Source organism: Convolutriloba macropyga, unplaced genomic scaffold, assembly GCF_964194025.1.
Source record: "Convolutriloba macropyga unplaced genomic scaffold, txConMacr16.3 SCAFFOLD_4968, whole genome shotgun sequence".
In the NCBI taxonomy this organism is placed as follows: Eukaryota; Metazoa; Xenacoelomorpha; order Acoela; family Convolutidae; genus Convolutriloba; species Convolutriloba macropyga.
This window is the reverse complement of record NW_027452088.1, coordinates 2805-7500: the sequence shown is the minus strand read 5'-3', so window position 1 is coordinate 7500 and position 4696 is coordinate 2805. Positions and strand designations below refer to the sequence as shown.

The 4696-nt window shown below is 41.3% G+C and overlaps 1 pseudogene; it reads right to left on the bottom strand.

Annotated features, from left to right (window-relative positions):
* Positions 1-1027: 1027 nt before the first annotated feature.
* LOC142357178 (5.8S ribosomal RNA) lies at positions 1028-1179 on the bottom strand (annotated as a pseudogene).
* Positions 1180-4696: the final 3517 nt, after the last annotated feature.

The following is a 4696-nucleotide window of genomic DNA, read 5'->3' as shown; positions in this document are numbered from 1 at the left end:
CATTAAATTTGTTCAGCAAGACTTTCACATGTTGATGTTTTGGCTTTCGCCTACTAGAAGCAACATAATACTCGTCTTGTTAGCTCATTCAATGAGAATAGCTTTTCCCGTTGAGAATTTTTGCCTTCAATTGGCGTTGTAGTGAGTTTGGCTACTCAGATCACCAAATACTTGTGACAATTCGAACCAGAAATGTTTTCAATTTTCACATGCTGATGTTTCGGATTCAACCTACTAGAAGCAGCATAATACTTGTATTCAACAATTTCTGTATCAAATCCCAGTTTTCTCTGGTGCATCTTTGCCAAACTATTCCAAACTGCCTGAGTCTGAATACCAATTACAGGTACTAGTAAATGCACGTTACTAAGGACTATATAGTTCTAGGTTACTGTACACAACGACGTTCACATGTTGATGTTTCAGCTGCCGCTTACTAGAAACAACATAATACTTATCGTGCATACCTTTCCATAACTTGTCCTTTTCAGATGCATTAGTTTCCCTTTGTCTTGGCTTCTACAGTCAGACTGGCTACTAGTAACAGCACAGTACTAATCACATATCGTTCTACAGTTTGCAGACAACTTTCACATGTTGATGTTTCAGCTTTCGCCTACTAGAAACAACATAATACTCGCTGTATACATTTGTAGTTCTCTATGTAACTTTCATGTGAAGAAGTTTCGCCAGTCTTTTTGACTGTCTCAAATCTGAGTCATGCTTAGGCTACTAGTTGCTTCATAGTACTTATCGCCTCGAGATCATTGAACAAAACTTGATTTTCACATGTTGCTGTTTCAGCTTCCGCTTACTAGAAACAACATAATACTAGTCTCATTAAGTTCCGTCTCTTTGCAATTTTCTTATGAAGAAAATTCGCCATCACAATGACTCCAGCAGTTCTTGATCAAGGAATGCAATCATTGATCAGAATGCTATTATTTGAATCGGTTCTGCTTTAAGTGTTCCAATTTTATTGGAAGCACCAACAATAGAACATCAATGTGTTCAATCGAGAGTTATATAACCCTGAATCGGACGCAGTCAACAGCCGAAGCCGAGACCGCCTTTTGCGTTAGAGAGGTCGGTAAACAAATCTTGCGATTCATACCGAATTAACACATATAGCTGTGCTCCTCTTCGTAAAGCGAGCCAAGTGATCCCCTGTTGAAGGATGTATTTGGACCAATCTAGTAGCATTTGGTTTCCAACAAGCTCTCCCAAGTTAGCTTACTTATTGGGCTTTTCAACCAATTCGGTTGGCTACAAGCATCATCAAAGTACTAGCCACAGTTTGATCGCAAAATTCTACGACTTTCACATGTTGATGTTTCGGCTTGCGCTTAGCCTACTATAAGCAACATAATACTAGTCATATCATAGAGCGTGATCAGCTTGTGACGTTCTCATGATGAAGTTTCACCAACAGTGTCTCACTTCGAGCTTAAATCCAGCTACTAGTAACTACACAGTACTGACTGCAACGATAACTTTTATCTATACCTTTCACATGCTGCGCTTTCGGCCAGGGCCTACTAACGTCAACATAATACTCGATATAAACTTTTGTTCATGATGCAGCTTCCCCATGCAGAAGTTTCGCCTTCAAATGCTCTCTTGGCCATATGACGTAAGAAAAGGTTACTAGTAACATCACAGTACTAGCCACAGTTTGATTGCAAAATTCTACGACTTTCACATGTTGATGTTTCGGCTTGCGCTTAGCCTACTAGAAGCAACATAATACTAGTCATATCATAGAGCGTGATCAGCTTGTGACGTTCTCATGATGAAGTTTCACCAACAGTGTCTCATTTCGAGCTTAAATCCAGCTACTAGTAACTACACAGTACTGACTGCAACGCTAACTTTTATCTATACCTTTCACATGCTGCGCTTTCGGCCAGGGCCTACTAACGTCAACATAATACTCGATATAAACTTTTGTTCATGATGCAGCTTCCCCATGCAGAAGTTTCGCCTTCAAATGCTCTCTTGGCCATATGACGTAACACAAGGTTACTAGTAACATCACAGTACTAGCCACAATTTGATCGCAAAATTCTACGACTTTCACATGTTGATGTTTCGGCTTGCGCTTAGCCTACTATAAGCAACATAATACTAGTCATATCATAGAGCGTGATCAGCTTGTGACGTTCTCATGATGAAGTTTCACCAACAGTGTCTCACTTCGAGCTTAAATCCAGCTACTAGTAACTACACAGTACTGACTGCAACGATAACTTTTATCTATACCTTTCACATGCTGCGCTTTCGGCCAGGGCCTACTAACGTCAACATAATACTCGATATAAACTTTTGTTCATGATGCAGCTTCCCCATGCAGAAGTTTCGCCTTCAAATGCTCTCTTGGCCATATGACGTAAGAAAAGGTTACTAGTAACATCACAGTACTAGCCACAGTTTGATTGCAAAATTCTACGACTTTCACATGTTGATGTTTCGGCTTGCGCTTAGCCTACTAGAAGCAACATAATACTAGTCATATCATAGAGCGTGATCAGCTTGTGACGTTCTCATGATGAAGTTTCACCAACAGTGTCTCATTTCGAGCTTAAATCCAGCTACTAGTAACTACACAGTACTGACTGCAACGCTAACTTTTATCTATACCTTTCACATGCTGCGCTTTCGGCCAGGGCCTACTAACGTCAACATAATACTCGATATAAACTTTTGTTCATGATGCAGCTTCCCCATGCAGAAGTTTCGCCTTCAAATGCTCTCTTGGCCATATGACGTAACACAAGGTTACTAGTAACATCACAGTACTAGCCACAATTTGATCGCAAAATTCTACGACTTTCACATGTTGATGTTTCGGCTTGCGCTTAGCCTACTAGAAGCAACATAATACTAGTCATATCATGGAGCGTGATCAGCTTGTGACGTTCTCATGATGAAGTTTCACCAACAGTGTCTCATTTCGAGCTTAAATCCAGCTACTAGTAACTACACAGTACTGACTGCAACGATAACTTTTATCTATACCTTTCACATGCTGCGCTTTCGGCCAGGGCCTACTAATGTCAACATAATACTCGATATAAACTTTTGTTCATGATGCAGCTTCCCCATGCAGAAGTTTCGCCTTCAAATGCTCTCTTGGCCATATGACGTAACACAAGGTTACTAGTAACATCACAGTACTAGCCACAATTTGATCGCAAAATTCTACGACTTTCACATGTTGATGTTTCGGCTTGCGCTTAGCCTACTAGAAGCAACATAATACTAGTCATATCATAGAGCTTGATCAGCTTGTGACATTCTCATGATGAAGTTTCACCAACAGTGTCTCATTTTGAGCTTAAATCCAGCTACTAGTAACTACACAGTACTGACTGCAACAATAACTTTTATCTATACCTTTCACATGCTGCGTTTTCGGCCAAGGCCTACTAACGTCAACATAATACTCGATATAAAATTTTGATCATGATGCAGCTTTCCCATGCAGAAGTTTCGCCTTCAAATGCTCTCTTGGCCATATGACGGAACACCAGGTTACTAGTAACATCACAGTACTAGCCACAGTTTGATTGCAAAATTCTACGACTTTCACATGTTGATGTTTCGGCTTGCGCTTAGCCTACTAGAAGCAACATAATACTAGTCATATCATAGAGCGTGATCAGCTTGTGACGTTCTCATGATGAAGTTTCACCAATAGTGTTTCATTCGAATTGGTTCTGCTTTAAGCTCTCCAATTGTTTTGGATGAACCAGTTTTGCCCTTCGAAGCCACTTTTGTGAGCTTTTGTGGGTCTTTACCAAGAGGATATACCTCAAGGCCTCTTTCAATTCCTTTAAGTTCTTTCAACTCCTTTACAGTTTCTAGGTTCACATAGCTGCAAACCTTATTTCTAGTTTTAAGTCTGGCCAACTTGGGGAGAGTTGGTGCAGACCGTGACCAATTCTAGTAGGATGCCACAACAAGAATGTGATCAACTTAGCTTGTCGATGAACCTGCCCCACATTCAAACAACTCTATCGCCTTTTCCTCGTATAGTTATATGCGAGGGCCTCTCATAGAGAGCGCTGTTAGCAACCTTTTCCACATAGACGATAAAGTTGTGAGTGTTTTGCACATGGCTGTTGTCATCACCACGTGACGAGTCAACTCAGCTTGACTCTCTACACTCCGACAAGCTTTGCACATACGCCTTTAGTTCAGTATGTGTCTTTAATCTGACTCCGGTGCCTCAAGCCGGAAAAATTGTCAGATTATGATCATTATCGGTTAGTCATCCCGATGCAAGATCGTATCGTACTGTCTTTGTCTACCTCCAGATTCCGAAGAACAGGAGGAGACTCTCCCAGACCTACATATCTGGGAGAATGTTCAGAGGGCGAGAAGCTGTGGATTACTCTCCCCTAAGAACTGACTAAACTTTACCCTCGTCCAAGGTAAGTTTATTTTAGCTAGCCTTCTATGTAAAGGATCTGAGGCTAAGCTGTGTTTTTTCGAGCCTTTGGCTCGGAGCAAGTTCAGTGGGCGCCCCGAGTAGCTCAACTCTTTCCCACTGAACAGCGCAACGCTCTGTCACTCGCTGGGATTTTTGCGTGTCGGTTCTAACCACGCGACTTGTGGACCTTTTTAGGCCTTTCTCATTCACAAGTCTATAGCTGGGCTTCTATAACCCAGCTTCTGAGATCTAGATAGCTGC